Genomic DNA, 26,768 nt, shown 5'->3' with positions numbered 1-26,768 from the left:
AAGGCCAGGATATTTTTCTTGCTGTAGCAATGCGTGTATTTATTCAAAGATGACTTGTTGCTCCGCATGGGGCCTGTTTTTCTATAGAAAATAAGCTGCAGCAGTTCAGCTTAGATGTCAATCTCTCTTATTGCTTTTTCTATATATCAGGGCACTTTGTATGTTCTTTCATATAACCCATTTTGCTCTATTTAATGGTCCTATGAGTATCTTCTAAGAAATTAGTCCCTTTGAGCTCAATAGGCTCATAATGTCTTTTAAAAAGCATATCCCATAGAATTCCATGATCTTATAGGGACAATGCTTCATGAAATTCAGAGGCATTTTGGGTATGTTGGAACTGCAGTTCAGTAGTGGAGGAAGCCTGAAATACATTTTGCATCCCATGATCATTGAATGTAAAGTAATTACATGCATTGCTATGTAATCAGGGAACAGGGGACTCAGTATATAATTTTATTGCATCAAAATTCAATGGATTAAATTGTGGAGATCTTTTAAAGGTTAAAAGATATAAAGAGTTGCCTCTAGCTTTGTTGGAAATCCAAAAGCTACAATTTCCCAAGCAAATTGTGTGCACACTTAACTTCATATTTTGAGTACAAACACATACACCCTCATTAAATCTAGCAACTGAGCTAATTCTAATATATTTGCCATCAAATCTCAATTACTTTCATAAAGCAAGCTGCATGACAAGAATGCATTTTCTCTTTCACTCTTTAAATAAATGTGTGCATAAAGTATTTGTGTAGAAGCTCTTAGCTAACAGACTTCAACCATTTCTAGCCATTTAATTGTTACATTTCTTCATTGCCCAGGAGCTAATGCTATGTGAGTTTTTCATGAAATGAATAAAAATATAATAACACCTAAAAGGTTAAACACCAAACAAATATTTTTAAAGGACATATCACACCACACAGTTATAGACGTATGATTCCACTGTGCCTGTGATGGTTGTATCCTATAGAATCCTTGTAGCGTGGTAAGGCACTAGAACTAGTGGATGATCTGCGTAGGAATCTCGAAAAGGGGAGTGTGACCCTGTTGGTTCTCCTGGATCTCTCAGTGGCCTTCAATACCGCAGACCACAGTATCCTCCTGGGGCGCCTCGCGGGAATGGGTCTTGGAGGGACTGTTCTACAGTGGCTCCAGTCCTTCCTGGAGGTTTGTACCCAGAAGGTGTTGCTGGGGACACCTGCTTGGACCCGTAGTCATTGACTTGTGGGGTCCCACAGGGCTCAATACTGTCTCCCATGCTGTTTAACATATATATATGAAGCCGCTGGGAGAGATCATCCGGGGTTTTGGAGTTGGGTGTCATCTGTACACAGATGACGTCCAACTCTATCACTCCTTTCCACCTGCTGCTAAGGAGGCTGTTTAGGTCCTGAACCGGTGTTTGGCCGCTGTGACGGTCTGGATGAGAGTGAACAAATTGAAATTGAATCCAGACAAGACAGAGGTACTCCTGGTCAGTCGCAAGGCTTAACAGGGTGTGGGGTTACAACCTGTGTTGGATGGGGTTACACTCCCCTTGAAGGCACAGTTTCACAGTCTGGGAGTGATCCTGGACTCATCACTGAGCCTGGAGCCCCAGGTTTAAGCTGTGACCAGGGGAGCTTTTGCACAATTAATGCTTGTGCACCAGCTGCGCCTATACTTTGGGACTTGGCCACATAGTCCACTCTCTGGTTATATCCTGGATAGATTACTACAACACGCTCTACATGGGGTTGCCTCTGAAGACTGCTTGGAAGCTTCAACTGTCCAATGAATGGCTGCCAGACTACTAACTGGAGCAGGGTACAGGAAGCATACAACTCCTCTGTATACCAACTCCACTGGCTGCCAGTCTGCTTTGTTATCATTATTGCACTGCTTCAAATTACTGGTTGAATGCTTGGTCCCACAACCACGTCTTAAGTTTTTTTTTTCCTGATAGTCAAGAGGGAAGGGCCTGACCTGATTTCATTGGGGAGGGAGTTCCACAGATAAGGGGCCACCAATGAAAATGGCCTTTTTCTCATCCTCACCAATCACACTTGCGAAGGTGGTGGGACCAAGAGCAGGGTGTCCCCCGATAATCTTAACCTCCAAGGTGGGTCATAGATGGAGATACTTTCAGACAGGTAAGCTTGGCCAGAACCATTTAGGGCTTTTTAGGCTAAAGCCAGCACTTTGAATTGTGCTCGGTAGCAGATTGGCAGCAAGTGGCCTAACAGCGGGTTGTGTGCTCCATGTATGCCACTCCGGTGAGCAATCTGGCTGCCACCCGTTGGACCATTTGAAGTTTCCAAAAAGTCTTCAAAGGCAACCCTATGTAGAGCGCATTGCAGTAATCTATTCAGGATGTAACAAGAGCAGGGGTTGAATCTAATAGCTTAAGCATCTTTCCAAGCATCTATCCAAAAGCAATCTCTAAATAATGTAAATTCTACAGGAGAAGCTGAGGGAGGGAATGGGAGTCACAGTAAAACTCACAGCAGAATAAATAATGACAAGCAATTGTTTAGATGTCTATACACCAAGCATAGAGTTTGATGGGGAAAACAAGATGAGCTTGAAGTCCTAGTGCAGGAAAGTAAATATGACTTTATAGGTATAACAAACATTTGGTGGGATGACTTCCATAATTGGAATGTAACAATGGAGGGATATAAACTGTTCAAAAACAATAGAGGAGGAAATAAGGAAGGGGAATAGTATTGCATTTGAGAAGCACATTGACTTGTACAGAAATCCATAAACTGAACCAGTGGAGAGTATTTGGGTAAAACTAAATGGAAGAAGAAATAAAAACCAGCCACCAAACCAATATGAGGTGATGGATAATGCATTTGAGAAACAGATCACAGAAATCTTGAAGAACTGGTAGTTATGGGGAACTACCATTATCATGATATTTGATAAGAGACTAGATCTACCAAGCGTGGGCTGTTCAACAAATTATTGCGCATAATTTTCATTTGGAACAATGAGACCAGCAATCCTGGACTTTATTCTAATCACAATGGAGGATTTGGTCACTGCAATCACAGCATTTGGTACTTTTTTTTGGGGGGGGGGGGGGGGGAAGCAATTGTGAATGCTGGAATTCATGATTGTGGGACAGGCCAAAGAAAAACACAATCAAATGCAAATCTTGGATTTCAAGAAAGCTTATTTTAGCAAGCTGAAGGAAATACTGATAAGAATTCCATTGGTGGTGGAAAGGATATCCAGTATGGGTGGGGTTTCATGAAGAGGGAACTGCTAAATTCACAACCACAAACAATTCCACAGAAGAAGAAAAACCAAGAAACATCTGAAAAGATAATGTGGCTGCTTAGTATGCTCAAACAGTAAGTAAAATGTGTGATGCAAGGAAGGAAAAATCACCAAAGAAGACCATAGATGTGTAGCCCAAGTTTTGTTGTCCCTTACACTAATTGTTAGTCCTAGGCAAGCAAGAGATAAAGGAAATCGTGTGACCCATTGCTAAGCAAGGATAGTAAATTGCAAACAGATCACAATAAAAGACAGAACTGTACAATATTTTGCTTCAGTTTCTCACTCTATGCTTCCATGCATAAACAGAGACCTTGGTAAAGTATCCTGGTTGTACATACATCAAGACTAATAAGAAGCTAGATAGGAATCACACAGTTAATCTGCATGCATTCAGATCAGATGAACTACATCCCAGAGTACTGAATGAACTTGCTGACATACAGACCCATTTGCCATCATTTCTGAGAAATCTTGGAGAGCAGATGAAGTGTCAAAAGATTGGAGATGAGCAGACATCATCCATTTCTTCAGAAAAGGCCAAACATTGTGTTTTCAAACTATAGATCAGTCAGTCTGGCCTCAATACCAGTAAAACATATTGGAATGGATTATACAGAAATCTGTTTCCACGTAACTTGAGGAAGACAATGCAGTGATCAGTAGGGGCCAGCATGGACCCTGCCAAACCAAGCTTATAACTTTCTTTCTTTTTTTTTTAATCAGGGCACTAATCTAGTAGATGGTGGCAATGCTGTGGATGTTAATAATCTAGATTTCAACAAAGTTTCTGATAAATTGTTTTGTAAAGTGGAAAGTAAAGAGTTGTTTTTTAAAAATTGTAACTATAGCATCAATGAAATATCTTCAAGTCTCGTAACTCTCACCACTGTTAACTACTTATAAAAATAATTTCCTAGCCCTAGCCCTGAAGACACCAGATTCCATCGCATCTTTGAAGTCCTGGATCAGGGTTGGTTAGTATTTTGATAGGAGACCGCCAATGAACATCAGGTGCTGTAGACTTTATTTCAGAGGAAGGAACTGGCAAACCCACCTTTGAGTATTCCTTGTCTAAGCAAACCCAGTGGAATTCAAGAAGTCATCATAAATGAACAGGCAACTTGAAGATGGATGTGCACACACATCATAGTATGCTGATCTAGCAGTGCTTTCTCTTTCCTCATAAACAGAAGCAAATAAAAATCAAACTCACATCCTCATATTCTTGTGTTAAGTACAGCATGTTCTCATCAGGCTGCAGAAGGTAAAACCCTCATGGAAATGAAGGCCATATTTGGCAACAGGACAGAATAACCTTGAATATTTGCAGCTGTATTAGGAAAATATAAGTGTTCTATTGTAGAGCAAGTACAGAAATTGAGGAGGTGAGCATTTCCCCATTTTACATGCAGTTGCATACAAAATCTCTCTAGCTGTGCCTTTGCTTATCTGTCATATGCCAGATTAAAATTTATTAGATGAAGGGTACCTTGGGGAGAAAATGCTGAATCAAACAAAAAAGGACAAACTGGGAAAGAATGTGAGGCTGGAAACTGACCTCTTGGTATACTCATTTGCCACAAAATATAGAATTCTGGTGCTCTGACAGCATTGCATATACATGTGATAGTCTGAACACATATATTTTTTGTCATGTGAGGAAGAAAAGAACAGAAGTATTTGAGCAAAGGAGCTAGCAGTGAATTATTAGGACCAGAATAACTTCTAATTCCCCAGGGATCTTTTAGGGCTCATATTCACCATAGGTTTGCTGGAAAGTGTAAAGGGTTAATCATGGTGCTCACATCTGACTGTATTTAAGGTGTATTTGTGTGTGTGTGCTGGTGGAGATCAAACTTCTTGCTCACAGAATTCAAAAGACGTAACATATTCCAGGTATCCTGTAGCACTTTTGAAACTCTGACCCCATCTGCATTTCCATAGAGCGCAGTTTGAAACTATTATATGCTCGGTGTAAACTCATATAGTGCAGTTATATGAGTCTACACTGACTATTAAATGCCTCAGCACCAGGCGCTATGGGGAGTGTTCTACATCAGATTTGGGGGTTATCCAGTTGGCCAAAGCTGTATCAGATGGTCCGCAGCAGCTAACACAATTAATTATAACTACTGCCATCCAAAGGAGGATACAGCCAGCAAGAGAACATGAAAAATAGTCAAAAGTTCAACTGGAGTAAATAAGGTTACTCCTTCCCCGAATCCTTTTTTTTTTCTTTGCAGCTGCCTAACAAAATGTAAACAGAAAAACTAACGAAAGCCTATAGGGACTATTTTCAGATCTTTTTGTGCTATAGTTGAGAAAGGTCTGCCCTGTGTTTTCCATACCTAGTATTTTAAGCAAGACAAGAAAACTTCAGTAGGAAACAGGCAGTCCTTAAAATATCCTGGTCTCAAACAGTTAAATACAGCTATTAGTACCCTCTAGAGTACAAATGAATCAACTGCTGCATAAGGAAGTCAACACATTTGCTTCAACATAGACCTGCTTGTGCCTGGGTGGTAGGATGGGGAGAAAAGCCTCCCCTAAGAATCATAAGACCTGAGCAGGGTCATATGGGGAGATGTAAGCTTTCAATAAGTCTGGACCTATGCCATATAGACCTTTATAGGTCAAACCCAGCACTTTTAACTGTGTCCAGAAATGGACCAGTAGCTAATGAAGCTGTTTCAGAAAGGGAGTTATATGCTTCCTATAAACATCCTCCATCAATATTCCCGCTGTAGCACTTTGAATTGATTGACATTTCCAAAATCTATGTACAGGGAGATTAGGTTGGCTCCCTCTCTACCTTCCTTCAGGAAACAACTGAAGACTTGGATGTTTCGGCAGGCCTTTGAAGATACAGTCATTAATTAATCAGCCCCAGAGGGTTTTTAATAATCTATCCCGTTTTTATTATGATTTTACCATTTATGTGTTTTAAATGCAATTTTTTATCCTGTATTTTTGTTTTAATTGATATATTGTATTACTGTTTTTATCTTTTTATAGTGTGATTTGTATTATGTTGCCTATGTTTTGTTCTATGTTGTTTGGGCCTCTGCCCCATGTAAGCCGCCCCGAGTCCCCGCGGGGAGATGGTGGTGAGGTATAAATAAAGTTGTTGTTGTTATTATTATTATTATTATTATTATTATTATTATTATTATTATTATTACATTGGCGTCCACAGTTGGAAACACAGAGTGGATTGGGGAGTGGTGGTATCCATTGGCTTCACTCAGTTGTCTATAATATGAATGGTGCTTGCATGTAAGTATCTTATTCTGTTTTTCCTGTGGATTTGGCTTCAGATGCCTAAACTTCATTGCTAGATTTTCATACTGAACTTTTAAGTTACTGCAAGGCCAACAATTTGGAAACAAATAAATTTTATTTGTGGTGCAGAATTCTTATTTGGGATGTCAGTGCCCTAATTTTGCCCCTTTCCCATAGCTACATACATCCCTTCATGCCACTTGACACATTGAAAACTCTTATTCCTCTTTATTACACATATACAAGCAATTCTTATTTATAGAAGCCTCATGAAGGCTCACCAATTTCTGAAATTTTTCTCTGTCATCCAGCATATATTTATGAATAGTGTCAATACTGCATATTGTTTTTACATATTGTTTTGTATTGCATGTTTTATGGTAGTTGTACACTGCTTTGAAATCTTGGGTTGTAAGTGGTCTATAAATATTCATGATACATAAAATACATAAATCAGCACAGTATCTGAAGGACAAACACAAATGAAACAATTGTTTCTCCCAGTATTAAACTGTGAGTGGCTAGACACAGTGGAATAGCACTTTTTAAATAAATAATACTATTACCTAACCAGTATCAGAGGAGATTACATATCAAACAAAACAGGAATTTAAAGTATATAGAAAAGAGGGAAGAGGGGATTGGTCTCAGAGGGCCTTGAAAATACAACATCTGGGATTTGTGTTTGATTTTTTTTGTACAGGTGTATGTTTTATAGAGGTCGCAGTCAAGAAGACACATTTTCGAGCCCCAGATGTGAGGGAATTTATTGCTGTCTTTTATATCGTGAATGAAAATAAGATCAAAGCCACCTAGCCTCATAGGACTAGGACTACACTGAAGTGGGGATTTGTCTGGCATTCGCCTCTTTGGTATATTTGACCGAAGAGATTTGCTCTGCAGTTTCTACTTTTTGATATTACAGACTTTGGTCTCTTCTCTTCTGGGAATGGCCGATCTGAAGTCTTCATGACAGAATTAATTTTAAAGGGAAGAGCTGTTTATTTGGAAAGGAAAATGATTACTTATTAATAAGAATTGATAGCAGAAGTCAGTGAAGATATAACTACTCATGAAATATGTTACAACCAATACTTCAAAAGATTAGCAGATTGTAGAGAGCAAAAGTGTGTGTGTTTGGGGGAGAGAGCTACGTATGAGTAAAATAGTACCAGAGAACTAGAAAATAGATTATTGCATGAATGTGCATTTGCAGATTAATAGTAGAATCCAATGCATGCATATTAAGAAAAAAATCCAACTTTGGGACTTACTTCCTCTTCAGTATATTTAGGATTTCAGCCTTAATATGTATTGCTATCTTTAAATTTGGTTCTTTTGATCTTTTCCTGTTTGTCTAGCAACTACTTCTTAAACTGTGGTCCTCTTAGCTCAATGTTGGGGTCATGAAGAATTTGACAGTTGCCCCCGGTGATGCAGCAGGGCTGCTGAACTCGCTGACTGAAAGGTCGGCGGTTTGAATCCGGGGAGCGGGGTGAGCTCCTGCTGTTAGGCCCAGCTTCTGCTAGCAGTTTGAAAACCTGCAAATGTGAGTAGATCAATAGGTACTGTTCCAGCAGGAAGGTAATGGCACTCCATGCAGTCATGCCAGCCACATGACCTTGGAGGTGTCTATGGACAATGCCGGCTCTTCGGATTAGAAATGGAGATGAGCACCACCCCCCAGAGTCAGTCTCGACTAGATTTAACATCAAGGGGAAACCTTTATCCTTACCTAAATCTTTTAGCAACAAGGTGTGGTGTTCACAGTAGACTCTGCAGAAATGCTTCGTCTGTACTTCATAGAAAGAGGTAATCAAACCTTTTAGCAAGCCTTGCAAATGCTTTAAATCACACTGTTGTACTGGGATAATGTTGTTATTTTTCAAAAGGCTTTTTAAAAATACCACTGACATGCATGTGGAGCAAGGGGACAATTCAGATGGATGAGTTCCATAGATTTCAGCTGCACTTCTCAAATCAAAGTGCCTGTCTTTTAATTATAGTTGCATTAACCTGACCAATATGAGCAAATATAATACAAGAAGGGGACTATGTTTTATTAAATACTGAAATGCTTTCACCTTCATATTTGAGCCAACTCCCTATAAATTCTTTAGGATGCAAAGTGGCTGGCTTGGAACTGTTCCCAGATTCTTAGGAGATGGATGCCATGCTTCATTAAAAAAGTAATTTCGTTTTTTCAGGGTTTACCAGAAGGCCAAGCAGTGACACAGGAATTCTATTTCACAAACCATTTGTAATTCTTACTTTCTCATTGTCCCAGTAAAAAAACCTTTCAATTTTAACTAATAACGATATAGATCTTATGAATTATTTTTCCAGTAATCCTGGTTCATTGGTAGTTGGCCTTGTCAAAGCAAGAAAAGATATTCCACAGATTAGGAAAAAAAGCAAAATTAATTCAGCTCCTGACCAACTTAGAACCTCTTGTATTCATTTTATCTGCAATGCAACATAGAGGTAAACCACTCCCAAGGTGAAAATAGAAAATTTGCCTTTTGGATGATAGCTCACAGAATCCCCCAGAATTCCCATGGCCACTGGCTAGAAGAGTCAGGGAGTCATAATCCAAAAGTGCAATATTTCCAAGCTTGGATAAGTAGCCTTTTGTGCCAATTTGTGCCTCCCTGCCATCCTTTAAGAAACAATTGATAACCTGGATGTTTGGGCTGGCCTTTGGAGAGACAGCTATTGGATGACCAGCCTCATTATAATTCTATCCTGAATGTTATTAGGCTCCTTTCTTCGGGGTATTTTAATCTAATGATTTTATCTTATATTGCTGCTATAGTCCCCTGCCCCCCCCACCTTTGAAGTTGACGGATTTGCATTGGTGGTTGTTTGATATTATTACTGTTATATAAACTTTTGTTTTAACTTCTGTTTTATCATCTTCTTGGGTTTTAAAATGTGTATATTGTTTAATGTATTTGTGCTGTTACTTTTGTAACGTTGTGAGCCTCCCCGAGTCCCCACGGGGAGATGGTGGTGGGGTATAAATAAAGTTTTTATTATTATTATTATTATTATTATTATTATTATTATTATTATTATTTTCTATACCACCACCACCACCTCTGAAAAAAAGAGAAGTGGACACTGATTTGCATAAATTTACATGCACACATTTGGAAAGATATTTATTAAAGTTCTGTTTATTTGAGTTTATTAAAGTTCTGTTTATTAAAATCCAGATTATCTGCTTTGAACTGGATTATATGGCAGTTTAGACTCATATAATCCAGTTCAAAGAAGATAATTTGGATTATCTGCTTTGATAATCTGGATTATATAGCAGTGTAGAAGGGGCCTGGCTGTTCTCTCCAAAAGAGAAAACAGCCAGCTTTTTAATCACTCAGTTTAGCCTTGTCTCTTACAATATTTATTAATTTCACCCTTTTACCAAGTTCATACTGAAAGAGACCCGATATGTATAGTTTGTACACCACTAATCACAGTGCCCTGACATTCATAGTAGTTTCATGCTTCACATTTTTAAAGGACTTCCCTGATCAGCACTGCTTCTGTGATTCAAGATGTGATTGAAGCATCCCATGGCATATCTCCATTGACCTTGACCTGCATTAACCAAAGTTGTGGTATACTCTGAATTCTATTCCAAAATTCAGAGCAACCTGTAAACCAGTGGTTCTCTACCTTTGGGCCAACAGTGGGCTATGAGAACAAAAATCCGGTCCACTCTCCTTTCTACAGAGCTGACATTGCATTGGATAGACTACATCAGCTTTAGATTATTAAATATTAAATATGGCAAGCATACAACAACTACTGGATGACATATGTTCTATATCAGAAACTAGAGATGATGTGGTCTATCCAATGCAATTTTCTGAATCAGCACTTCAAATAACAAAACCAAATCTAAAGTTGACCAAAACCTGATTTGTAACCCTTTGATCCTAATGTTAGAGAGTGGTCCCTGGACAAGTGGTCCCCAGTCAAGTGGTCCCTGTTCAAAGTGGTGCCTCTTCAAGTGGGCCCTGGTCAAAGTAGTTGTCAGCGGTGATGACGGGGGGTGAGACCCTGGTGGCCGTGTAGAGTGGGTTCCAAAAACCATCATCCCGGTCTCACCTCCTTCTCCAGGCTGTTTTCCCATGCGGAGAATCAGCACTGGTCAACAAACACTCCAGCAGGCGAAATCCAACTGTTGTTTAACTTTATTTACATAACTATTTACAGTTGCAATTATTCACAATAAATCCCAGACACATGGCTGTGTCTCCTCGGCTACAGAGCATAGCAATCATAGTCCATCTCCAGAGAATGCTCAAGCCGAACACACACACTAACAGACGACACTCACCTGCATTCCACAGACCAAGAAGGAAGTCCCGGTCAAACAAACTTGACCCATTGGTCCTGTGATACATCAATCAAAGCAGGTTCTTATTAACTCCATAGTTACTGAAATGCCTTGCCAAGACTAACACAGAAGGCATTTCTAACAGCCTAGATTGATTTTAACATTTCACACAATTCACAATACCCTGACAATAGTCCCTGGTTAAGTAGGCCCTGGTAAAAGTGGTCCCTGGTTAAAAAAAAAAAAAGGTTGGAAACCACTGCTGTAAACAGTTGGGCTCCACTGCTGTAAACAGTTGAGCTAGTTCTGGGAAGGAATTGGTTGCAACTGTTTACACTGCCAGCCTGTGTTTCCTAGGCTCAGGCGGTCCAGGGATATGGGATGGCATTTATCGTCCCCGCTGGGCATGATACAGGTCCTGTCAGTCGACCGTCACCTGCAGTGTTGCCAGCCAGGATGATCCTGTTACCCCAGCCAACATCATTGCAGGTGACGGTCAACCAACAGGACCCATGTCATGTCTAGAGATCACCATGACACTAGGAATAGAAAGGAGACTGTAAGAGTGGTCTTCAGTAGCACCAAACTAGGTGCTACTGAGTAGTCAGGACTCCCTCCTGCCTCCTCAGCAGCCAGGGGAAGTGGCTATGAAAATCTTCTGGTGCCAATCCAACATACATGCATCAGAGCACCCCTGAAATAATGTGTCAGGCACCTCGACAGGTGCCTGCCCAGCCTCTGCTCAAATATCTCTGATGAAGGAGAATTACCACCTCAAGAAATCTGCTCTGCTCTCAAACTGCTGTGAAATTTTTTCAAGCTTCCTTGCCATTGGTTCTCGCCTTGCCCTCAGGATCAATTCTGTTGTCGTTTTGACAGCCTTTCCAGACCTTCAAGGATGCTGTCATGCCCCACTCATTCATCTTCTCTTCCCCAGGCTAAACATGCCCAGCTCTTTCAACCATACCTCACAGTACTTTTACCAGAAATAAAAAAGAAATGTTATAGGGGTGGGAGTAGAAAGGAGGAAGTATTTGTGAGCCTGGAGCTTACCCTGGCATCCCTTGGGGACATGTATAATTCAAAGGAACCTCTGTAAACGGCTAAAAGCAGGGGATTCCAAGCTCGACTGACATCCCACAGAAAGGAAAAGTAATTGTTCCTGATGCAATTGCCAGAAGGGGAGTCATGTTAGTCTATTTCCTCCAAACAACAGTCTGGTGGCATCATCAAGACCAACAAATTTATTATGGTTCTGCAGTTGAATAATTTAATTCCACATTCAAAAAGTGGGCTTTGAGAAGGATGGGAAGGGAAGAAATGAAATGAAATGTCCCACATCTTCAGTTCTCCAGCTCCAATACCTGCTCTCCAATTTGAATCCACTGCAACAAGCAGAATGAGCAAGAGGAATCAAGGAAAGTCAACTCTCGGATACCAAATTCTTCCTGGACTCTTGAGGTGCATCTACATTGTAAAATAAATGCAGCTTGATGCTGCTTTTATTGCCCTGGCTCAATTCTATGGCATCATAGGGTTTGTAGTTGTACAAAGTATTTAGCTGCAAAATAGTGCTGGTGTCTCATGAAACTACAACTCCCATGATTTCATAGCACTGAGGCAGGGCAATTAAAGTGTAGTCCTATAGTGTAGATTCACCTCTAATCTTATTACAGCATAACAGAAAGTTAGGATGGTGGTGCAGAATGTGGAACTAGAAGTGGTAGGAATGGGTTGGTGCTTTGCCTTCTTGTCCAAACACTATTGTGTTGGCAACTCTGGCACCCACATATCCAGAGTTACTATCTATATATGTTAGATGCTTTCCCGTTTGTTTGGTTTTCCACATCACTCACTGCCTATGTCATTCTAATCTACAGCCCTTCTTTTTCTCATCTCTTTCTTCTCCCACCTACATTAGTAAGAAAATCTACTTTTATATGTTTTACAAAGAAGACTAAGTGTATTTCTCTGCTAGACCCTATGCGTGAGGGACAGGCGTTTGTAAGGGGAACAAGAGATTGGTTGTTGTTCAGCTTTTGCCTTGCCAGTTTGATCACACTGCTCAAAAGATCCATTGTGATCTCTCACATTTCCTAATAGCCTGGGGCTGTGGCGCAGCCGGGAGAGCAATGAGTCACTGACCAGGAGGTCATAAGTTCGAGGCCCGCTCGGAGCTATGTTTGTTTGTCTTTGTCCTGTGTTAAAAAGGCATTGAATGTTTGCCTAATATGTGTAATGTGATCCGCCCTGAGTCCCCTTCGGGGTGAGAAGGGCAGAATATAAATGATGTAAATAAATAAATAAATAAATTGTACATGCTGAAAAGGGGAAAAAAGGAATTTCTGCTTCCTGAAATGTGGGTCCATGTATTTCTGTTGGTAAAAGGTAAACATAATATTTTATGGTAGCATTGTTGTGGCATAGAGCTATTCTTAATCAGCAATGCAATGAAATGGGCCATATACTGCTTGGCTGCCCAGAAGGCATTACACAGATGAGAAGAAGGACAAGCCATTGTAGTGTTAAGCATTGTTACATTGAGATTTCTATTCCATTCACACACATCTCCAATTGTTTTTTGTTCTGTTCTTAAAATTGGTCCACATTCCATAACTATTGAAGACATCTACAATTTCACTGGATGGATTTCCCTCAAATCAAATTGAAATTACTTCAAATGGTTGCACTTCTAAGATGTTTTTTATTTTTCATTTAAAGCATGCATGAGCATTCTCGCACGCATACAGATACACACACAGAGCAATAAATCAAATGTGTGGTGTGTTTTTTTTCTCAGTCAACAGACACTCTCAAATTGATTGATCCAATATATAAGGTTCCAGTGAACAGATAAATAGTTCCCCCATGACATATTAATAAATAATGCACATCATATCAATAAAACATGAATTTCCACTTTATAGTTAGGATTTAAATTGTTCAGAATTAAATGAATTGTACTACGTACCTTTCTGTTTAAAAAGGTTAAACAATAAACATTCTCTCTGCTTCCGACATTTTTTAAAATCAGTGAATGCACTTATATTATAAACAAGTATTTTTTAAATCAAATCTGATTTAAAGGAGAATCCATCTGCCTCCAATTTGTATCCATTACATCAGCCCAAGTAACCCTTTGCAGAACGGAATTATTCAAGAGAACGGGAGCACAGGATATTTTTATTATTACATCTACCACTCTAACAAGCTTGATCCAATGAGATCTAATTTCATCAAAACTGCTGAAATAGGTTCAAACTAACTTACATTAATGCCATCTCATCAGTTTGTGTGTGTGTGTGTGTGTGTGCAGCCGCCAAGAACAAATTCTGAATAGGTTAATCTTTCTCTTTACCCTGATCCTAAAGGTGCTGTCTTCATGCCAATAGAAATTTCCTTTGAAATGCAAACAGAACTTCCAAGGGGCAATTTTGTTGTACACAGGAAAAATGGGAAATTGTTTAAAGCTCTCTCTCCTTCCTTCCCTCCCTTCCTCTCTCTCTAGATCAGGGGTCCCCAATCTTTTTAAACAGGGGGCCAGTTCACGATCCTTCGGACCGTTGGAGGGCCGGACTATAGTTGGCCACCAAACAATAACAACAACAACAACAACAACAACAACAACAAAAGAGCGTTGGAAGAGACCCTTTGGGCCATTTAACCTGACCCCCTTTTGCCTTTGTGCACCAAAAGCACAAGCAAAGCACCCCTGACAAATAGCCTCCCAGCCTCAATGATGATGATAATAATAATAATAATAATAATAATAATAATAATAATAATAATAATAATAATAAAAAGAGGGTTGGAAGAGACCCTTTGGGCCATTGAATCCAATCCCCTTCTGCCTTTGTGCAACGAAAGCACATTCAAAGCACCCCTGACAGATGGCCACCCATCCTCAATGTTAATAGCAACAACAACAACAACAACAACAACAACAACAACAATAAAAGAGGGCTGGAAGAGACCATTTGGGCCATTGAGTCCAATTCCCTTCTGCCTTTGTGCAATGAAAGCACATTCAAAGCACCCCTGACAGATGGCCACCCAGCCTCAATGTTAATAACAATAATAATAAAAAAAAAAGAGGGCTGGAAGAGACCATTTGGGCCATTGAGTCCAATCCCCTCCTGCGTTTGTGCACCGAAAGCACAAGCAAAGCACCCCTGAAAGATGGCCACCCAGCCTCAATGTTAATAATGATGATGATGATGATGATGATGATGGTTGTAAGAGAAGGAGAGACCCCTTGGGTCATTTAGCCCAACCCCCTTCTGCCCTTGTGCTGTGGGGGCCGGATAAATGGCTTCGATGGGCCGCATCCGGCCCCTGGGCCTTAGTTTGGGGACCCCTGCTCTAGATGCATCTACACTATCAAATGAGTGCTGGGTTGCTGTGAGTTTTCCAGGCTGTGTGGCCATGTTCCAGAAGCATTTTCTCCTGACATTTCACCCACATCTATGGCAGGCATCCTCAGAGGTTGTGAAATTTGTTAGAAACTAGGTAAGGGGTGTTTATACATCAATAGAATGTCCCAACAAAGGATTCCCCTAGTCAGGAAACAGCCAAACTTTGAAGCTGCAAGGCTATTCAATGCTAATCAAAGTGATTGATTATAACATTCACACTTGCCTCAAATAGACAAGAGTTCTTTCTCCCACCCTGGACATTCTACAGATATATAAACCCCATTTGCCTAGTTTCCAACAAACCTCACAACCTCTGAGGATGCCTGCCATAGATATGGGTGAAATGTCAGGAGAGAATGCTTCTGGAACATGGCCATACAGTCCGGAAAACCCAGCAACCCAGTGATAACGGCCATGAAAGACTTCGACAACACATGCAATGGAATCCTGGGATTTGTAGTTCGGTGTGGCACTGGCACTCTTTAGCAGAAGGCCAAAAACCTTGTTAAAATGACAACTTCCAGGATTGAGCCATAACTTTATTTATCATTAAGATGTTTGCTGATTTTACTATACTCAAAAGTAAATTCAAATATTCATTATTAGTTACCATATTTGTCATGTATTTCTTCCAGTTACTTCAAGAAATTGTATGAAATTCTCTCATCCCTATTCTATATGCACAAAATTGCTTTTTCTATGCAGAATATGCATCCTATTTTTGCACAGAACATGCTGTTCCCCATGCAATCCCATGCAATTTTTATGCTGAATAAGTTTTGAATTACAAATAGCCTTTGAAAACTGCAAAATAAAGAAATTGCTGAAATTGCTCTTTGCTTCCTCTCAGAACAAATTAGTGAAGAATTATATCCATAAGAAGCATTTAGATAAGCGATTCCTCGCCTGCTCTGTAAAATGTTATAGCCTTAGTGTAGGTCATAGTAAGTGCAATTTGGAGCTATTGTATTGACTCTGAAATTATAAAAATTCAGATGTTTTTTAAAAAGCCTTTCTTGCAGCAGCAAGAAGAAAATGAATGTTCTGGTGACAGTCATCAGAGATGCCCTCCCATTTCTCCTCATTTGCTACCTGCTGCCTGTCGCCCGCGGCCAGAAAGAGTTTCTAAATCAGATTGAGGAATGGAACTACCGAGAAGGAGGTGAGACTTGTCATGTATACGTGTATTTTTCTAAGATGATACATAAGGATGTATTTGTTTACTCTATGCATTTTTTCTGCTTCTAGAATCCGGATTTTCAAAGAATGAGTCCTTTTCTGATAGAGAAGTCTCATATGACTCAATAAATACATAGTTAATTATTTCTTGCAGGGCAACTTCCCCCAACTAAGCATCCTCTAGATGTACTAGATTGCAACTTCCATTATTCCTATGATGGATCACATTTGATGGATACCAGAGGTTGCATTTCTTCCAGCAGAGATATCTGTCCTGGTCAGCTCTGACAGCAAGGACAAGTGGTTGGAACTGCAGACCAACAGCTTTCAGTAGCCTGCACAGCAGAGTGTAGTAGCTGCAGAAGAAGAACCCTTAACAGTAGCAGCCACCATGTCCCAGCAGGAGGACCAAGCAGAAGCCAAAACTACAGGGCAGGCTGCTAAAGAGTTAGCTGCTCCTTCTCATGTACAATTTCACAGAGAGCAAGTTCAATTACGCAGGTCTGCCTGGTTAGCTGAGAAACACACTATCCTATCCACAAGTGACACTTGTGGCCTTAGCATCAAAGACTCTCAAGTTCATAGTCTTGTTGCTGGAGGCAACGTCTTGTTGGATGGTATTATTGTGAATTCGTTGTGTGACTGCCTTTGTGAACCCTGGACTGGACTTTGATTTGGGTACTTTGAATTTTGTCTTTCACTTACTAGCTTGTTTGACCTCGAAACATTGGCACTGACTACTAGCACTCGTATTGTGGATTTAGGCTTTAATTCAAGAACTCTCTGCATATGAGCTCTGGACTTGGATATTAACTCTCTGTGTTTGAGCGTGACTGAGGCACATCACAGTTCTTTTTCCAGATGGTATACATTTCTCAATGCTTAGTGGAACATGATTGTGCCAGTCAGGGCTTTGTACATTATTTTATTGATGTAATTGGATAGCTTGGAAAGCGAGGGTGAGGAGATGCTGGTGGAGTCAAACTTGAGCCCAGCAGTGCCAGGCAGCTCCCTCAGCCAAGCTTTAAAGTAACACCCATAAAAAGAGCTACTACTTCTCATCCTGCAAAACAAGTGCAAACTGGTTCTTTTGAGCAGGTTGAGAAAGCGTTAACTGTTCCAGTTTTCGTGGACCTGTAAAGAGAGAGGTCTGAGCTGTTCAGGTCCTTGAAATTAGCTGAGATGCGAGCCAGCAACAGGTAACACCTGTGAATTTAGGATTTAAGGAATATCAAGGGTTGCACTTTGTTTCTAGTTGCAATAGACTCAGAGCCCTTTCTCCCAGCCATATAACCCAGAATATCAAGGCAGATAATCCACAATATCTGCTTTGAACTGGATTATCTGAGTTCACACTGCCATATAATCCAGTTCAATGTGGATTTTATACAGCTGTGTGGAAGGGGCCTCAGTCTCTTGCTATCTTGTGTTTCTGGACTCTGGACTTACCTTTGGACCTTGGCTTACAGACTTTGATTCAACCTTGTACTCTGGACACTTTGGTATTTGGTTTATAGTCCTGGAACAGATTCTTTATTGCATTTTCCTGCTAATGTTTGTATCACTATTGGCATTTTGGGGTCGAGGCTTCTCACAATTGAATGCAATTTTATTCATACATAACAGAGAATAATGAAGAATAACTTAATTGGAGTTATTGTTGTTGGGCAACAACTCCCAGCATTCCTAACCTGTGGACTGAAGCTTCAGGAATGTTTTTTCAACATCTGGGAAGTTTGAAATGGTCCCATTCCTGATGCCAAAGAGTTGTTGCCCATTCCCATCTAGGGCCATTCAAGTCTTGAATGCTCATGTAGTATTTTTGAAGAAGTGGCAAACAATATTCAGTCTGTCATTCAATATACACACACATGTACACTTTGCACTCTTTAAAGAATGTGAACTCTTATCTCCAAAAAGTAAGCACATTCCATCTTTATTGCATTTTTTAAAAAGCACTGAGCCCAAAACAGCTGTCATCCGTTGTAGCAAGCATATCTCACTAAAGCAGCTCTCCTTCATAGCTCTTATGTGAGGATGAGATAGGACCTAGAGCTGGAAAATGCATTGTAGTACTAAAGATAAAATCCTTATGCTTGGGTTTTGAAAAATTGTCTAAAAATACCTAAGAAATGCTTGCTTCTCCTCATGTCAACTTACCTCCCTCTATTTGTGCTATATTTATTATAAATATTTATTTTCCGCCATTGCATGAAACATGTCCAAGGCAGCTAAAAACAACAGCCAATGCAAAAATATCACAACAGTAGATACAAAAATGCCAATAAATATTTAAAACTCAGATGGAGAGGGGATCAAATGTCAGGGGCAATACTCAGTGAACAAAAATGGGTTTGAAAGATAGCAAACCACATAAGCATTAGTAGAACCATATAAATAGCAGCAGGAGCAACATTTGGAAAATAAAGTAATGGTTAAATTCTTTGCAAAGGTATTTGTAACTACAAGAAAGTTCTCAGGCAGCTGCAAAAGCCAACAATGAAATATGTATGCTAATTTCTTTGGCCATAATTTTTTTATTCCAAGTCTATCTAGCAAAAGAAAATTCTGTGGTTATTCTTTCCACACAGTGTAACTCAAAAATTAGAGAGATGTCCAACATAGTCTACATAGTCATAACCACACTGCACAGCTATAGCAATTTGATACCAATTTAACCACAGCTCCACCCTATGGAATTGTGAGATTTGTAGTATGGTGAAGTATCTTGTGCACTATCCATGAAGAGAAACCATTAGTTAGCACCTTTTGAATTGGTCAGTCAATTAATTACTACTATGACTAAAAGTATCATGGTCATTTTACTATTTATTTACTTACGACATTTTTACCCCACCTTTCTCAACCTCGGAGGGGACTCAAGGTAGTTTTACACATAGGCAACTATTTGATGCTTTAAAAACAATGTACAATTAAAATTAAAATGACCATTTAAGATAGAATTATAAAATACATTAAAACAATTAAACAATTTTCCATCAATATCTTACAATTAATTACGTGATCCACAAGTGTAGTCTGGGCCGGTCCAATAGTCATTGCAAATCATTCCATATCTATCTATTGCACAAGTTCTCCAAAGGCTTGATCACACAGCTACATTTTCATTCTCTTACAGAAGGTCAGGGGGGGGGGGGCAGATCTAATGTCCCTAGGAAGGGAAGTCCATAGCCGAGGGGCCACCACTGAGAAGGCCGTGTCTCTCGGCCCCGCCAATTGCACCTGCGAAAAAGATGGGACCAAGAGCAGGGCCTCCCCAGTTGTTCTTAAACTCCGAGATGATTCATAGAGAGAGATACGTTTGGACATGTAAGCTGGGCCAGAACTGTTTAAGGCTTTATAAGCTAAAGCCAGCACTTTGAATTGTGTTCGATAGCAGACTGGCAGTCAGTTGAAGTGACAAAACATGGGGATTGTACGCTCCATGTTCCCCACTCCATTAAGCAATCTGGCTCCCACCCGTTGGACAACTTGAAGCTTCTGAACAGCTTTCAAAGACAACCCACGTAGCACAAGTTGCAGTAGTCTATTCAGGATGTAACCAGAGTGTGGACTACCATGGCCAAGTCAAACTTCCCAAGGTATGGGTGCAACTGGTGCACAAGTTTTAATTGCGCAAATGCTCCCCTGGCCACCGCCAAAACTTGGGTTTCCAGGTTCAGTGATGAGTCCAGGAGAAATCCTAAGCTACAAATCTGCATCTTCAGGGGGAGGGTAACCCCATCCAACACAGGCTGTAACCCTATACCCTGTTCGGCAGTTGTTTGGATGAATATCATGGAGAACCTTATCAAAGCCCTTACAGAAATCTAAATGTGTTACATCCACAGCATTCCCTTCATATACCAAACTTGTTACTCTAAAAGAGATAGAGAGAGGGAGGGAGGGAGGGAGAGAGAGGGGGGAGAGAGCGGGAGGGAGGGAGGGAGATTAGTCTAGCATTGCTTGTTTTTGAGAACCCATATTGACTTTTATTGATCATGTCATTCCTTTCTAAGTACTTACAGTGTTCATTTCATGATCTGCTCTAAACTCTTTCGTGGTATTGATGTCAGGCTGACTGGACAACAATTGCTTGTGTTCTCTCCCCCCCCCCCCTCCTTTTTTAAAGATGGGGACAACATTTCCCATCCTCTAGTCTGCTGGGACTTTTTCTGCTCTCTGGCAATTCTCATATATAATTGTCAATAGTTCTGAGATTACTTCTGTCTGTTCTTTTAACACCTTTGGATAAAGATCATCTGACCTCAGAGAATTGAATTCTATACAACCTCTCTGCCTATTCTGTACTGTTTACCCCCTACTGCACCATCTGTTCCATTTCCCAAAGGCTGAGCACTATTCCTGTAGGAACAAAAGCAATTTTAATAGTATCAAAGTGCTATAACAGTGTAGTGTGGGCATATTCTACATTTCCCTAAGTGCTGGGAAACGTGATCCTTTAAAAAAGGAAGAAGAGGAGAGCTACTGTTTTCAGAATATTGAACATATTGAATTGTATGTTATAGCAATATCCACATCCATATCTAGAATCACCACTCAAAAACATTATTTTTGGACTGCAACTCCCAGTAATCCAAAAAGTATTTTTTCCAAGTTACCCACAACCATGGTTATAAACACAACATGCTTTAATCCATAAAAACAAAATGTATTGGTAACAGAAAAGAAAACAAGTTACTAAGTGATTTGTTACTTTTGATAGTCTCAATACAACCATTATGGTCATTTGATTTCTGATATTGCAGCTGATAAGGTCAATATTCAAGGCATAAAGAGTATTACCCGTGTGCTGGAGACCTGGGGAAACAGCATCTTCTGGCAACTGAAGTATACCTTGTTGAGTCACCCCAGTGCCTTGCTACCAGAGCTTTCCAGGTAAGAGTAAAAGACATATTCCCTGTCTTTTTTGGCTGTTTTCCATGTAATTTCTTGTTCTTCACTTATCACTTGAGCAGAAAGGAAAAACTGTTTGTTTTACCTATTTTCATGGCCAGCACAGCTAGTTGGCTCCAGACAGAGCCGGCCCTAGGTAATCTTCAAGTGTAGGCGAACAGAATTTTGCCCCCCCCCCCAAAACCAATCACTGAAAAATAAAAGTGTTGAATAAGTGAAAATGTTGGATAATAAGGAGGGATTAAGGAAAAGCCTATTAAACATCAAATTACATTATGAGTTTACAAATTAAGTACCAAAACATCATGTTTTACAACAAATCGACAGAAAAAGCAGTTCAATACATGGTAATGTTATGTAGGAATTACTATATTTACAAATTTAGCACCAAACATTGAACTGGGATATAGGGCAATGTGGACTCAGATAACCCAGTTCAAAGCAGATATTGTGGGTTATTCTGCCTTGATATTCTGGGTTATATAGCTGTGTGGAAGAGCCCTGAGAGTCCTTCCACCCAGCCATATAACCTAGAATATCAAGGCAGATAATCCACAAGTATTTCTCTGTCTACTTGGAATACATGAAGCGTGTTTAGGAACCGGTTCAAGAATCCAGAAGAGCCTTGACTCCCCATATGACCATCATCCCACTTTCTTTGCTAGATAACTTGAACTCAGTATACTTTATTATGCCAATTGTTTGCTTAGATCAGGCATGAGGCAAACTTTGGTCCTCTGGGTGTTTTGGACTTCAACTCTCACAATTCCTAAAAGCCTATTGGCTGTTAGGAATTGTGGGAGTTGCAGTCCAAACACCCGGAGGGCCAAAGTTTGCCCATGCCTGCCATAGATAGTTGAGCAAATAGTTTTCATGGTTGCCCCTCGCTGTTAGGAATTGTGGGAGTTGGAGTCCAAAACAACCAGAGGGCAGACGTTTGCCTATGCCTGCTGTAAAGTAAACAAATGCTTTAAAGTGAAGGCACCTCGGCGCCACTTTTAACTGCCTTGGTGGCCCAGCTGCTGCGGAGGCCAGGCCAGGCCATGGAAGAAGGAAGGCCACGCCTGGGCGGAGGTGCCTCAACGGTGCCCCTTAGGGGATGGCGCCTACCTCAACCGCCTACTTCGCCTAATGGTTGAACCGCCTCTGGCTCCAGATGACTCATTGCTGCTCTAAGAGGGAACTGAAATTAGTATTTAGGTTTCTAAGATTAAGATTCTCCGAATTTAGGATTAATGGTAACATTCTGTATCTCTGCTCTAAGAGCAACTACTCTGAATGTTTATAGTTATATAAAGGAAGAAAAACCCTTATGTTTATTGTTTTAGGAACTCAGTTCAAAGATTGTGCAGAACTTCTGAACTTGGTTACAGAAGCCCCTACAACTGGTTTTCAAGTATGCAAGTCTGTTCATTCAGCTGTTGTGGATACTTCATGTGCTGGCTGGCTGTTTTTAGCTAGTAGAAGTAAAATCAGGACATGATCTCAGATCCAGCAGAGTAATCTGCACATTGAATCAGAAAAAGCAAATGTCAAAATCCTTGTCCCCTGCCAGTGACCTCCACATACTAGTTCTGGTTACTAGGTGTAGTTTCAGTGCTTTAATTTCCAACAAATCAATGGTAGTAACATTTACCATTTGTTAAATGAACTGGTTGTCTGTATTGAACCTACTATATACCCTATTCCCCCCAAAATAAGACAGGGTCTTATATTAATTTTTGCTCCAAAAGATGCATTAGGGCTTGTTTTCAGAAGCAGTCTCATTTTTCCAAATTGACTTTTTAAATGAACTATATTAAGGGCTTATTTTTGAAATAGTGCTTATATTTCAAGCATCCTCAGAAATGCTGAAAAATCATGATAGGTCTTATTTTCAGTGTAGGTCTTGTTTTAGGGAAAACAGGGTAGCCCCTGGTAGCGCAATGGTGCTGGCAGGACTGATGACTTGAAGATTGGGTTGCTGACCTGAAGGTTGACGATTCGAATCAAACCCAGGGAGAACACGGATGAGCGATTTCTATCAGTTCCAGCTCCATGCAGTGACATGAAGGAAGCCTCCCACAAGGATGGTAAAACATCAAAACATCTGAGTGTCCCCTGGGTAACGTCTTTGCAGCCAGTTCTCTCACACCAGTTTCTCAAGTCGCTCCTGATATGAAAAGAAAACCCTACTGGTATATATACAGTGTGTGTGTGTGTGTGTGTGTGTGTGCGCGTATTTGTGTGTACACACATCACAGAATTCTATTACACTTGTCATGGAATCCCTTTTTTTTTTAAAAAAATGACCATTTGATCATGATGCCTTTTGAGCAAAATGCTCATTTGATCATAATGCCCATTTGATCAAGAGTCAAACCACTTTTTATAGGAGTTCAGTCCCAATATAAGTTCACTAGTAGTTTTTCACTTCAAAATATTGATTTCAACTACACTATACCAGTTTTGACTGGCTCAGAAATATTTCATACACAGTGATGTCCTAAACTTTTATAATTGCAGAATAACTCCTCCAGAGTGACTAGAAAGATTAATATTTAATTTAAGGAGAAAAATTGTGTCTTTAATTTGATATTTGCATGAGCCAAAATCTCATCCTGTTAGTGATAAGAAGACTCCCATCGGATCAGATCAAAGGCCTACCTAGACCTATATTCTTTTCCCATCATACACTGACTCACAAACTTTGTTCCTCCATAATTTTTGACTTTGGCTCCCAAAATTTCTGTCAGTCAATCTGACTGGTGCTTCCGGGATGTGAAGTCAAAAACAACTCAAGAAACAAAAGTTAGGAATCAATGGCCACAGTGTCTATCCAGGTCTGTGGGAAAGCTATAAACGGGCCATGAATGCAATAGCAATGTTCAACTCATTTTCCATAGTATTGCGAGGCATATTGTATCTAATATTGAAGGTCCCTTTGAGCTTTCAAATCACCTGCTGATTTATGGTGACCCCATGAATTTCAGAGGGTTTTTTTAAAGGTAAGGAATACTCAACGGTAGTTTATCGTTGCCTTCCCTCGAAATATAGTATCTGGCATTCAAGAGCTAACCACAGCTGGCCCTGCTTAGCTTCCAAGATCATAAGATGATCCATTGCCTTTGTGGTATTTGCACTGTCATCATGATGACTGATACCACCATCAATTATCAAATCTAGAGCAGTATTAAGAAAAAAGCACAAAGAACTAAAAGAAATTACCAATAAATTTAAACTAAGTGACAATGCAATCAGACACTTGTTTAATGAGAGATTCCTAGCAGAATAGAGAATGAGGAGCGTATGATGTAAAATTTAGGTGAGAATATTCCATATCAGAGATTTATTTTTATTTTTTTAAAAGGCAGGCTAGGTCAGTCCAAAAAAAAATAACTTTTCCAAGCCTGCTTCATTTTCAAGGTGTGGCCAGAGAAAAGTAACTCTCATGAGATGCCACTAAGTGACTTTTTTATTTCTTCAAATAGCCTATTCTCAAGCCAGTTAGGCCTTTAAAAGTCATAATTGTTATGAATTGATGATGATAAATGGAAGCTCTTACATGTGCCAGTGATCCAGAGTCACCCACAGAACAATAACATGCCACTCAGATTTGCAGAACAAAAAATACAGGAACTTTACTGATTCCAAGAGATCAAAAACAGTAGTATTTACAATGGTCCCTCTGATCACTTACAGAAGTCCACAGTCATAAATAGTCCTTTCTCAGTCCACAAGTTTGCTTCAGAGAAGAATACAGTCCTCGTTCTTCTCTCTCTTTTCTCAGCAGCAAAAGATACCGCAAAAATAGCAAGGCCTCTCCTGAGTACAAAAGTTCTATTCACGAACAGTACTCAGTCAGCAACTGAAAAACTTGTCCAAACTGCAGCAGCAGAACAGAAACAGTTTCAAATCAATCCCCAGGTTTTTGGAGGTTCAGCCAATCAGCTTCACGCACTTCATTTTCCAGTTAACACACACAGCAAAGTGCCATGACAACAATATGCCATAATGCTATCAACTGCACTCTTGTAAACTGGAAGCCAGTACACTTGATACAATGAAGTTGTCACATGGTGTAGCACTTTTAAATGGATCACCATCTGTGTATCTCATCTTTTAATGCAGTCTCTCGGCTAATTAGACACAGGGTGAAGAATTACCTCCTTCCCTTTGTCTCAAACCTCTTGCTGCTTCCAGCTTCAACTGGATAACCCTGTTGTTGTACTACTCTGGGAGATAGAGATCTCTATAGAGCAGGGTGGAAATGATGCAGCTCTCCCAAAAGTCCTTATTGTTTGCTATGCTGTCTAAGGCAGTTTGGGAAGATGGCTTTATTTCTGTTTCAGAGTATGAAATTCTCATGCATAATTCAAATTCAAATTCACATTCCCTAAAGAAGCAGCTGCCCAGAAATTCTGGGAAAAGTAGAAATGGAGCTGGTTAGCTTGAGTACAAGGGCAGGGAGTGATGACGGGGAAAAAACAAAAATCGATCCTGCTTAGGAAAAGGAACTTCATGGAATTAGCCAATGTTTTGCAAAACAATAAAGAGATTTGAATACGGAAAACTATCAAAATGTTTCCTGTTTGCTTATACTCTAAAGCATTTATAGCACTGCCTGTGAACATGAAATACTCTCATGTGAGAAAATTATGCTCTTAAATGAGTGCAAAGCTGAGCATAAGTGCTAGTTAAGTGTACAGGAGTTTCTAATGGGTTGTTTACATAGGAGGAAATGTCGTGCTAAATATATAATGAATGCCCGCACTAATATGTCTCCTGAAGATTACAAACTAAAAGTTTGTTTCTTTCACATTTGAAATGTTGTCAGATGCTGTTTATATTTGCATATGTTTTAAAGCACATGGGAATTATACATGGAAATATATCAGAAAGATTTACTTTTGTGGAAATATGGCTAGGATGGTACTGAAAGAGTGCTGTGTGCCAGAAATTATTTGGGTCAAATTTCCCCACAGACTGGTGACTTTATGCAAGCTAATGCTCTCTGCCTATTTCAGTAAAATGAGGTTTGTAATCCTATCATTTCCCAGCTGGCCCAAGCTATCTTGCTGTCTGAATCACAACAGCAAATGTACACAAGAGCACACACATCAATTAAAGTTACACATCACCCACAGTGAGCCAAACTATTTTGGCTTATTATTATTATTACTCCGCTTTATGTCCCCAAAGGAGACTCAAAGCTATGTTATGAAGTTGACAGACCCACAACACCTCTCCCTCATGCCTCAACCATAAAAACACTACACTAAAAATACTAAAAGTATAATAAGGTAAAGGTAAAGGTTTTCCCCTGATATTAAGTCTAGCCATATCCGACTCTGGGGGTTGATGCTCATATC

The sequence above is a fragment of the Anolis carolinensis genome, chromosome 5 (genome assembly GCF_035594765.1).
Source record: "Anolis carolinensis isolate JA03-04 chromosome 5, rAnoCar3.1.pri, whole genome shotgun sequence".
Classification (NCBI taxonomy): domain Eukaryota; kingdom Metazoa; phylum Chordata; class Lepidosauria; order Squamata; family Dactyloidae; genus Anolis; species Anolis carolinensis.
Note: the sequence above shows the minus strand (reverse complement) of the source record.